Source organism: Choloepus didactylus (genome assembly GCF_015220235.1).
Source record: "Choloepus didactylus isolate mChoDid1 chromosome 11 unlocalized genomic scaffold, mChoDid1.pri SUPER_11_unloc1, whole genome shotgun sequence".
NCBI classification, from domain to species: domain Eukaryota; kingdom Metazoa; phylum Chordata; class Mammalia; order Pilosa; family Megalonychidae; genus Choloepus; species Choloepus didactylus.
In genome coordinates, this window is record NW_023637577.1 from 4,395,265 (window position 1) to 4,407,782 (window position 12,518).

At 43.6% G+C, this 12,518-nt stretch overlaps 1 protein-coding gene across 3 annotated transcripts in view; it reads left to right on the forward strand.

Annotated features, from left to right (window-relative positions):
* The window catches only part of COL23A1 (collagen type XXIII alpha 1 chain), a 389,555-nt gene that overhangs the window by 20,746 nt on the left and 356,291 nt on the right, over positions 1 to 12,518 (forward strand). The window lies entirely within an intron of this gene.

Sequence of the window (12,518 nt, forward strand, 5' to 3'; positions counted from 1 at the left end):
AGAGGTAGCCATTGTTTTATCATTCTGTGCCTTTTATATTTTTGCTACACATCATAAAGAACTTTCTTTTTAGTAGTCCTTGGATATATAGAAGTGAGTTCATTGCAGTGCATGGTTGATGACACTTTCTCATCATTTGTCCATGAGTGACCATTTCTGTATTTTGCTTCATTTTATGTGCCTATAACAATGTCCTTAGCACCCAGGGACCCATCGCCTGTAACAAAAGTCAGGGTCCCACCCCATCGCCTGCCTCTGCCACCCAAGGTTGAGCTTGTGTTCCTCATTCCCTTTTTTTCCTTCTTACATAACTTTATCTCATGTGCCTCCAATCCTAAAAAAGCATATACGTCAATTTTTAGTTGTAAAAAAAAAATAGTTGTATTTAGCTTGATAAAAAAAAAGTGTCATGTTGTTCATAGTCTTTGGGTACTGGCTTTCCTCCCCTTCACATTATATTGCTAACAGTCATCTGCATTATTGCTTGTCATTGTAGTTTGTTCAGTGTGGCCGCTGTATAATATTCCATCATGTGACTTTACCTGTGTTTTTTCATCCACTCTCCCATTGATGGGCATTTTAGTTTCTTCAGGAATTTTTTTCTCATGAGGGGTATGGCAGTGAGCATTCTGGAATTTCTGCCTGGTAGCAGGGACAGGCAGATAAATCCCACTCAGGCTCGGAGGAGTGAGCCTCTCTCCCCAGGCTGCTGGGGATTCTCTCTCCTCTGTTCCTGCAGTGGTTTGAGGATACTTTCATTCTGGTCTTTTGTTCATGTGCTCTTCCTGCATGGCTGGAAAATATGGGCTTCTTGAGGGCAGGACCTGGGCTTACTCGTGGGATCCTGAATGCAGTGGATACTGGGTACATGCTGGATTAGTGACTGCATGAACATGAGCTAGGCTGGCTTCTGCGGGGATCCAGAACCCACCTATGGCCGGTCCCCTGGTCTTGCGGCACCTGCAATCCACTTGGGAAAGCAAGGAGGACACGAGACAGGCAGAGAGCAATCAAAGACAGTGCACAGCAAAGCTAAGCTCCACTCCTAAGCATTAAGGAGTTTTCAAGCTGGACTATCCCCATACAGACACAGGGGGAGAGGATTTTATGGTCAATCTAGCAAGTGTGAACTGACCTTTAATGGGACCTCTGAGGTGTTAATAGGAAGAAGTAGGGCATGACAAGGAATGAAATCACTAGCAGATCAGGAAGCCAGGAGCCACAGTTACCATGGCGGAAAAGATTTACATCCACAAATAAATTTTTGGGTAATCTGCAAAATGTGTAAGGTGGAAACCATTTCTCTTTCCTCTCCTTGTCACTTTTCTTTCTGAGTGTTGCATGAGGATAAATCCTCATATGAAATCAGTTTAGTAGGTTGCAGCTAGAATTTTAAATTTTCCAACTAGAATAGCCTGGAATAAAAAATATTGGAGTGACATTTTTGGTTCAGCTGTTTATGTTTGCGTGCATGAACAGGATGGCATTGTAAGTTTTTCTTGCTATGGGTTGCTGGCAAAGTCTGAAAGTCACACATACAGGTGATAGATGGAGAGAGGAAGAAGGTAGCATGGAGCTTTTAAATAAATCCAAAATGGATCCACATCTTGGGTCTGCAAATTGTGAGCTGGAAGTGTCTTATTGATCAATGATCATGATATTGGCTACCTCTGTGGGAAATTTCGAGGCCCTGAGAGAAAGTACAGGTCCAAGCCCCATGTGGTACCCTGATCCAGGACGCAGAGGCAGCCCTGTGTCCTGCTTTTCCACGGCAGGGACTGAATCACCAAAAGAGCCTCCAAGATCAACACCGCTGGTCATGCTGAGTGGAGGCTGGATGACCAACCGCCCCTGCTCTTTGGGGAGACCCTGCCAGTGGCAGCTGCTGTGTTGTCATTGGCAGTGGGGTTCCCAGCTGCCAGTTAAGCCACCTAGCAGATGTGGTCAGTGAGGCCCTGGGGGACAGCAAGGCGGCCTCTTCCAGGCCCCTGCGTGCAACCAATTCCACACCTGCTCTTTCTCTCCGGTCACCTTGAGTCTGAGTGCTCCCTTGAACGGCAACCCCTCTTTTAAAAAAATTTTATTGTGGTAACATATATACAACAAAATGTCCCATTTTATCCGTTTTCAAGTATATACTTCAGAGGTGTTAATTACATTCAGTGTTGTGCTATCACCACCATCCACTTATTGCCAAAACTTTTCTGTCACCCCAAGTAGAAATTCTGCACCCACTAAGCAATAACTACCCCCCGCCCCCCTCCAACCTCTGGTAACCTTGAATCTGCTTTGTATCTCTAGGAATGTTCTTATTCTCGATATTTCATGTAAGTGGGGTCGTACGATCTGTCCTTTCGTATCTGGCTTTTTTTATTTTTTATTTTTTATTTTTTTACCAAGCATAATGTTTTCAAGTTCTTTCATGTTGTGGCATGAATCAACCTCATTCCTTTAAAGGGCTGAATAATGTTGCATTGCATGCATAGACCACATTTTGTTTATCCAGTGCTCTGTCAATGGACACTTGGGTTGTTTGCACTTTTTTCCTCCTGTGAATAATACTGCTGTGAATGTTGGTGTACAAGTATCTTTTGGAGTCCCTGCTTTTAGTTCTTCCGGTATATACCTAGGAGTGGGATTGCTGGGCCATATGGTAATTTTATATTTATCTCTTTGAGGAACCGCCAAGCTGTCTTGCACAGCAGTGGCGCCATTTCACATTCCCACCAACAATGTATAATGTTCCAATTCCTCGCTTGGGCCCTTTAAACACAGCCCTTTATCAACCCAAGCCCCAGAAGACTCCCCACGTCATAAAAAGGACAGAGGCCTTTTTCTCCAACACGAGAAGCCCTAACTTGCACACTTTCTCCCCCGGCTCCAATATGTCCCGCCGACATTTGGAATCTGGAGTTGCAGACTCCATAGCTTGGGACCTCCATCTGATGGGAGATACTTGGAGATACCCACAGATCCCCATGGCCTGGTTCCTTCCCACGGTGCCCAGAGACAGTGTAATCTTTTGTCAGATCGTAGGATGCGGCAGTCAGATAAGGAAGGCCAGAGAACGGAGCATTCTTCTGTGTGAGTTGTCCTTTGTGAAGCTGAGGGGATAAGATTGTGAAGCTGAGGGGATAAGGAGGCTGAATGGTGGCGGCAGGCTTTTAGCTGACAGACGGAGCATTTCCCTTTTGCCCAAGTTGGTGGTGGGAGGACACACAGGGCTATGCCCCGAACTAACCCCGTGATGTTGGACAAGTGAAGGGCCCTTGTATTTTGCACCCCTCATCTATAACTTGGTATAAAGCAGATTAAATTGTGTCCCCCTGCCCCACCCAAAAGATATGCTTGAGTCCTGGGAATGTTGCCTTATTTGGAAATAGGGTCTTCACAGATGCCATTAATTCAAGGATCTCCAGATGAGCTCATGCTGGATTTAGGGTGGGTTCTAAATCCAATGACTGTTTCCTCATAAGAGAAAGGAAAGGGAGATTAAGACACAGAGGGGAGAAGGCCTTTGAAGACAGAGGCAGAGACTGAATGATGCATCTACAAGCCAAGGAATGTCAAGGGTTGCCAGCAGCCCCCAAGAAGCTAGGAGAGAGGCCGGAAACAGATTCTCCCTCAAAACTTCCAGAAGGAAGCAACCCTGCTGACACCTGGATTTGGGATGTCTGACCTCCAGAATTGTGAGAAAATAAAATTCTATTGTTTTAAGCCACCCAGTTGGTGTTCATTTGTTGCCCCACTCCTAGGAAATGAACACATATGGGAATAATAGTGACTCTGAGGATCTTATAAGGTTGTCAGGAGGATAAAATATGTGGGGGCATAAGGAACTTCCCGCTGTGCCAAGTGTGAATCAGATGCACAGGGCTGTTAACCTGGAGTCCCTCCCTTGGGAGCTCTTTCTTATTCCCCTGCACAAAAGAGACTCCTTCTTTCCTTTGGCAGTTAACTCCTGGGCTTTAGCATGTGAGATTCACCTATATCCCTTGGGTATCCCAACCCCTTCTTTTCTTACTTTATCACTTAACATCTTTCAACGTTTAAAAATGTGTTTAGAATTTAAAAGTGTTTATTTTTGAAGAGGAAACAATACGTGCATGTGGTAAAAAAAAAAAATGCAAATACTACAAAGAAATGCACTTGAAAAATAATCTCTTCTCCCATTCTTCTCCCCCCAGTTCTCAGGCACCCCTATCCAGAGGCCCTTTAACACCTCGCTGTGTGTCCTTCCAGAACAGCCATGTCCAATTGAACTCCCCATCCTGGTGGAAATGTTCTTGTATCCGTGTTTTCCAACATAGCAGCCATGTATAGCCATGCATGGCTCTTTTGAGCACTTGGAATGTGGCTCGTGCAACCAAGGAACTGAATTTTCAAATTTTATTTAATTATAATAAATTTTAACTTAGGTCACCACCTGCAGCTAGTGGCCATGTTGTAGACAGCCCGGTTCTAGAGGGAGTTATGAATCTATCCATGAGATTCCCACCACCCCTTTCTTTACACAAATGGTTTATACATGGCTTTCTATGTGGTGCTTTTTTTGAGTTCCTGATTTCTCTTTGAGATGGTGTCAGTAGATATATCATGGAGCAGGTGCTGCCTTGTTTCGGTTAAATGATGGAATCCTGTCCTGCTGTTGGGATGTCCTGGGATGTATGTCTCTGGCCAGGCCCCATTGAGGAATATTTGGGTTGTTTCCCATCCTGCAGCGAAGTGTTGGATGCAGCGTGTCCTCTTGCCTTTTTTGCTGACTGCCAAGTGCTTTTGAATGAAGTCTGTGTAGGGGAAGGCATGAGGTTGACTCTTGGAGCAGCAGTTACAGAATACTGCAGGAAGGTCCAGGAGCCATTGGCAAGACGGCCCTGGCTTCTGCTGAGCTCTTGGACACTCGGGATGCAGGAGCGTCCCAAGGGTTGGTCAGTTCAGGTCCAGCACCTGAGAGAGGACTGTATCTTTATTTTTTTTTTAATTCAGTTTTATTGAGATATATTCACATACCCTACGTCATCCAGAGCGTACAGTCAGTTGTTCAGAGTACCATATGTAGTTGTGCATTCATCACCAGAGTCAATTTTTGAGCTTTTTCATTACTCCCCCCCCCAAAATAAGAATGAAAATAAAAGTAAAAAAGAACACCCTAAACATCCCACCCCCCCATCCCCCTCCTATTTTTCATTTAATTTTTGTCCCCATTTTTCTACTCGTCTGTCCATACACTGGATAAACGGAGTATGAGCCATAAGGTTTTCACAGTTACACAGTCAAAAGAAACTTGTATCTTGACTCTGCCACTTAGAGCTGCCCTGTGGTCCTTAGAGAGCTGTTTTGGTTTGCTAATGCTGCCAGAATGCAAAATACCAGAAATGGATTGGCTTTTATAAAGGGGGTTTATTTGGTTACAAAGTTACAGTCTTAAGGCCATTAAGTGTCCAAAGTAAGACATCAACAATAGGGCACCTTCACTGAAGGATGGCCATTGGCATCCGGAAAACCTCTGTTAGCTGGGAAGGCACATGGCTGGCGTCTGCTTGCTCCCAGGTTGTTTCAAAATGGCATTCTCCGAAGTGTCTGCTTTCAGCGGCCGTCTTCAAAATGTCTCTCTAAGCTGCACTGAATTCCTTCTGTTTGTCAGCTCTTTCATATGGCTCCAGTGATTTAATTCAGACCCACCCTGAATGGGTGGGGTAACACCTCCATGGAAATTATCCGGTCAAAGGTCTTGCCCACAGTTGATTGAGTCACATCTCCATGGAAACACTTGATCAATAGGTTCCAACCTAATCAATACTAACACATCTGCCCCAACAAGATTGCATTAAAGAACATGGCATTTTGGGGGACATAATACATCCAAACCGGCACAAGAGCCATTACACTCTGGTGTAAAAGTCCTTTTGTTAATGAACTTTTTAGGTACAAGTGTCAGAAACTCATCCTAAATTAATAAAACAAACAAGGACTCACATTAACTGAAAAGTCAGAGGTAGAAGTGGCTTCAGGTTTGTCTAGGCTCGGGGGTCCTCCCACCTCACTTGGCTCTCCTCAGCATCCTTTGCAGACACATCTCTCCCTGGGGTAGGAATGCAGTCACCAGCACGCCAGGGGTGGGTCAAAGCTGCCCAGCGATCCCAGCAGATACAGCGCTTTACCCCAGAAGTCCCGGGAGTGGGGAGTGGGAAGGGACTGCTTCATGGGTAAGGGGTTTCCTTCTGGGGCAGTGAAAATATTCTAGAGTCACATGGGAGTGATAGTCACACAACATTGTGAAAGTACCAAATGCCACTGATTCCTACCCTTTAAAATGGTGAAAATAAGAGGACAGTTTCGAAATTTTTTTAATTAAAAAACAAAAAACAAACAGAGCCCAGCACTTAAATTACTAATTTGGCTGCTAAATTAGCAGCGTAGATGGGATCCAGAGGAAATGATAAAGGTTTGAAACTGAGATTTATTCATTTAGACATTTTTACATATAATAAAAATACTGTTTTTACTTTTTAAAAATAGTTAAAATGGTAATTTTATGTTATGTGTGTTTTACCAAAGGAAAAAATAATTCCCAGACTCAACCCTGATTTGTCTGGCTTGGGGCATTCCCCCGCCCGCGGTGGTGGGAGGGGGAGAGGGGACGATGACGCATTGGTGGGCGGGGTCTGGGTCACGTGACTACTCCTGGCCCGGAGGTGGCGGGCGTGGGGCCGTGCTGGCAGTATGAGAACCATGGGGTCTGAGAATGGGGAAGGGTTGTTAGGAAAATTGGGTGAAGAAAAGAGCTGGATGTAGCCGGACAGACACAAACAATTGGGGACCCCTTCAGTCCTGTCCAGCCTTGTCCAGAGCTGGGGAGTATAGACAGATCCTAGATTTGCCCAAAGTTTTGCCTCCACTTCAAGCACATGAGAACAGTCGCATCCCTCTGTTGGATTTGTCGGGGAGGCAATGTGGCCTGCTGGTAAAGGGCACAGACTCTGGTTCCAGACGACCTGGTTCATTTTCTCTGTCATTTACCACTCCCTGGACCTCAGTTCTTTCATCTGTAAAGTGGGGTTACTAATAGTGCCTACCTGGTAGGATTGTCTTGAGGATTGAATGAGTTAATGCATGCACAGAGCTTAGAACAGGGCCTGGCGCTGCCCCCTATGGGCTTATTAGCTGCGGTTACCATTAATTCAAATCCATTGCCCCCTATGCCAGTCCTAACCTGCTCTGTGCAGCCTCTTAACTTTCTTGATTTCGTCTGATGTTGGCCAGGGGCTGCCGGAGGGGAAGGGAGAGGAATTGCAGAGTTAGCCGTTGGCTGGGAATATTCTGGAGGGAAAGAACAAAGTCTTGGCAGACTTCGCTGGCATGCTCTTCTGGGCCATGGGTGAGAAAATATTGGCAACAGAACAGGAGTGAAAGAACCGGAGAAGGAAAATAAAGTCTAGCCCGGAAATTCTTATCAGCCACTGAAAGCACCCAAAAGGCCTTGTGAAAAGCCTGGGTCTTCTGCCTTTTCACACAGTTTGCACCTGTTTCACACCAGGCTCACCTTGCCCTGGAAATTACTAAGAACTTTCCAGAAAAGTCGTAATGCTTCTCATTTCCTCTGTGGACCTTTCTGTATCCTTGCACACTTTTTCAGAAACATTGTGTGGTGTTCCCAAATGATGGGCAGTGTTCTTGCAGAGTAAGGTGGCTTTCCAGAAAGTAGTAAACAGATTAATCAGAGTTAGAGACTCACTGCTTTGTGCAAATGTTTGGAAGCTTGAGTAGAGGAGTGAAACTCCAAGGAGAGCATAAAATACAGTGTGGCAATGAAACAGGACCTGATGCATTTCATTGGCGATTTATGGGAAATGTTACAGAGCAGAAGGGAAGTAGCAGAAGGTACATGTGTTTAGCCTGTTTGCTGTATTAGTTGACTTGGGGAAGAACTTATTGAAGGAGAGGGGTAGAAATTTCCTGGTACTTTGGAGCAAGAAATTATCATCTTTTTTTTTAAGCTTTTTATTTTGAAATAATTTCCAACTTACTTGGTGGTTCCAAAAATAATATAAAACCCATACAGACTTCTCCAATATACCCCCTACCCAGAACCACCAACTTTTAACAATTTGCCACATTAGCCCTTTTTTTTTTCTTTTTCTTTCTCTTTCTTTTTTTCTTTCTTTCTTCTTTCTTTCTCTTTCTTTTTTCTTTCTTTCTTGATATCTCTTTTCCTTTCTCTTTTTCCCTCCCTCTCTCCCTTCCTCTATCTATCTATTCATCTATCATCTATTACCATCTTTTGAATTGTTTATTTGTAGAATTTTTTTAAATGATACTTTTTTTTAAACAAGCATTAAATCCTAGTTGGGTTGAGTTTATGGCAAAATTAAGTGGCATTATGTCAGACTCTACAAAATTGAAGGAGATGAGTTGTGTCTGTTTCCCCACCAACCCTCAATTCTCTGGAGAATTAGCTCAGTTCTCCCACTCCATCATGCACTGCACAGACACATATTGATTCATTCATTCAGTCACTCATTCATTCATTCATTCATCTCTACCTGCCTTCTTTCGCACTAGTCCTGTAGGCGGCATTGACTAAGACACAGACCCAGCTATTAGGGGAAGATGGTACAGATACAAGAGCTGTAATCTGGTGAGAAAGGGAACTATTGTGAGACAAAAGAATCCTACAGAAATTAAAAAGAAGAGGAGATCACCTCTGGTTAATAGAATCTGGGCCGGGAATGGGGGAGGCGATTGTTGGGCAGGGTTTTGAAGCTTGGTTGGCGTCTTAGCCAGCTGGGTTGGGGGAACACATCCCGTGGAGACCTGACATCCTGAGCAGGGACAAGGGGGAGCTCTGGGGAGCAGCAGGGAGTTCTGTTTGGTTGGAAGGACACGTGGGAGGTGAAGTCGAGTCTAGTTTATAGGGAGATTTGGGCTTTACTCCATGGGACACAGATGAAGGTATCTGGATAGAGTTCAGCCTCAAGAGGAGGATTCTAGAAATAGCATGGAGAATGGACTGGGTTGGAGATTTTATTCCAGTGGAGAGGCCCACTGAGAAGGGGTTTAAGACAGGGATGGTCTTTCTTATCCTCTGCTGTGTCCCCTGAGCCTAGCACGGTGCAGGCCCATGGAGGAGGGTTGATAAATATTTCTGGAATGACGTCTCTGGGTAAGAGGTCACAAGCATTGATAGGAGGGAACAGCTGTGAAAGGCCCTGGGTCATGAGTTGGAAAACACTCACAAACAGGACAGATGGGCACAGGGACTGGGGGTCAGAGATGGCTGGAGCCGTGGGGAGGTGGGGTGGGGGATGCATATCATGAAGAGAAACAGGAAATGCCCAGAGAAGAACCGATTTGGAAAGGAAAGTCGTAATTGTGGTTTTGCACAGTGGCCTCATTTGTAGACATATGGACGAATGGAAGAAAATCATTAGAAGTCTTTTCTTAAAGTGTAGTCTTAGCCACTCGGAATCGATTAATTATAAAGTGTACCTCATCCTATAAATAAAGATCTGAAAGTTTTAACTATGTACAGGGATTTAGAGATTTTCTTCTGACCACCAGAGGGAGCCCACTATATTCATTACATGCTATAGACATCTCATAGGAATTTAAAAGAAATGGATAATTAATATAAAAACACATTTCACTAGAAAGCACACAAAAGTTCAAATCACAGGCAATGAAGTCCAAAGTTAACCACCCACTCTTGTGTTTGATCCTACTTTAGAATTTTCCAGAGGGTTCCAGAATCAAGTGGTTTGCTGTTGGTTTGGGGAGGTTATGATGATTATGAGGGTAAAGAGCCATTGGAAAATGTATTTCCAGAACTGTTGCCCCATTCACTTGAACTCAACATTTATTGAACATTTCCTGGTTCAGTTGTCGCGGAGAATCCCTGAAGCCGTGGGAAGACATGTTTTGGCCTCAGCTTGGCCAACTCTAGCCCAACTACTGGGGACAGACAGGTGCAACTTCTCACTCCATGAGGTGTGATGGCTTTGACAATTGGGATTTATAAATGTCCTTTTCCGGAGAGTATGTTAAATGTAGTTACAGTTCCTTCCCTCATCTAGTGTGCTAAAGTATTTTCCCATGGGTTGAAGATTTAAATGTAAAAAAAAAAAAAAAAAAAAAAAAAAAACCATGGAAGGCAAGACAAAAATATAATAGGCCTTGTTTTAAAATTATGAGGCAGAAAAGGACTTTATAAGCATGGCACCAAAGTCAGAAACTGTAAAGCGATGGTTTTCAACTGGGGAAAACTTGGCAATGTCTGGACACGCTTTCGGTTATTACAAGTGGAGAGTGCTGTTAACATTTAGTGGTGGAATCAAGCAAGGCTGTTAAATATCCTACAAAGTCCAGGGCAACCCCCACTACCAAGAATTACCTCCACCCAAAATGTTAATATTGCCAAGATAGGGAAACCCTGCCGTAGAATGAAACCTTTTCTTAAACATTCTCAAATTTTCTGTATAAAAAAGAAAAATTCCACCTTAAACAAAAGGTAAAGATAAATGACAATCCAAAATCACCACCACCATTTCAACGTATATAACAAGCTCGCGGTTAATATTCAGCAGATATAAAGTGCGCTCACAGATGAAAAAGAACAAGTCAAATACTCTAGTTGAAGAACTGGCAGAGGATATGAATAGGGTGTCCCCAGTGGGATAAATACAAATAGCAACACTGCCTTTCGATGAATACCAATGGGTGACTCGCTCTGTACCAGGTTCTGCTCTAGAAGCTTGAAATGACTTTTTATCTCATAAATATTGAGGAAATACATCATACAATGAGATGTAAGTTTTCACCTATTAGATGAATACAGTTTAATTTGTTTCAGTTTCTCTGGAGGGCAGTTTGGCATATGAATGAACATTTTAAAAATACAAACTAAACTCTTTGTCCCAGCTTTCCCACTCCTAGGTTCAGTATGTAATCTGACAGCTGTACGGTGACACTTGTCACAGTGTCATTTATAGAAGCAAACACATTGGGAATAATAGCCATGGCTGTTTACAGAGGAAAGACAGACACAGTATTTTGATAATGGGAAAAATGCTGATTTTAAAGCAAAATGCTAGCACGGTGTGAACAGTGATAATCCGTGGTGATTAGATTATAAGTGCCTCTCATTTTTTTTCTTTGCATTTTCTGAATTTACTTATAATGAGCATGTGTTACCAGAATAATCAGAAAAATTAATACATAAAACAGATAAAAAAAAAAAAGTATCCAACCCCAAAATAAAAGGCAAAGCTTCTCTTTGATGGCCCCAGGCTGGCCACCTGGCATAGCCAAGGGCCTTGCTGGATAACATACCTGCCTTACCTACCTCACGGGGCCATCAGAGTGGTCTCCTAGAAAGGTAGTCCTGTCTGATTTAATGTCCATTCTACAATGCCTAGCACCTCAGAGGTGCTCCAAAAATGCTTGTATTTAATAAATATTGTTTCTAAAAGATCTTTTGTATTTGAGCAGTTCACTTTGGTTGCTAAAGAGGCCTGTGGGGAGCGGAGGAAAGCAGGTCTTCTGGAATAAGACAGCCCTGGATCTGCCGGTTAGAGCTGTGTGACCTTGGACAAGTTACTTAACCTCTCTGAGCTTCAGGTTTTTTGTTTTGTTTTGTTTGTTTTTATTTGAGCTTCAGTTTTAATTGAAGCTTCCTCTTTAATAAAACGGCACAATACAGGAATCCCAAATTTAGAAGGTAGTTATCTGCCTTTGTATTCTTCAGACATTACTTGCCATGCTAGATTTGGGGGACACGATGGTAAACAAGACGAAGTATGTGCCCCCGTGGAATTCACATTCCAGGGTGCATGAGTGAGGGGGGAGGAGATAGACTAAACAAAACAGGGAGACCCACAAATAAATGAAATCAGTTATGAATGGTGATGAGAGCTGTGGAGAAACAAACAGGGTGCTTTGGTAGAGGGTGAAAAGGGGTGCTGGGTTGAGACCTTTTCCTCTAGAAAGGGAGATCAGGAACAGTCCCTCTGTAGAGGAAACCTTTATTTTTTATTTTTTTTTTCCCCTGTTTTTCTACTCATCCATCCATACACTGGACAGAGGGGAGTGTGGTCCATATGGCTCTCCCAGTCACATTGTTACCCCTCATAAGCTACATCTCTGTACAATGATCTTCAAGATTCATGGGTTCTGGGTTGTAGTTTGATAGTTTCAGGTATTTACTGCTAGCTATTCCAATTCATTAGAACTAAAAAGGGTTGTCTATATTGTGCGTAAGAGTGCCCACCAGAGTGACCTCTCAGCTCCTTTTGGAATCTCTCTGCCACTGAAGCTTGTTTCCTTTCCTTTCACATCCCCCTTTTGATCAAGAAGATGTTCTCCATCCCACCATGCCAGGTCTAGATTCCTCTCTGGGAGTCATATTCCACATTGCCAGGGAGATTTACATGCGTGGATGTTAGATCCCATGTAGTGGGGAGGGCAGTGATTTCACCTTTCAAGTTGGCTTAGCTAGAGAGAGAGGGCCACATCTGAGCAAC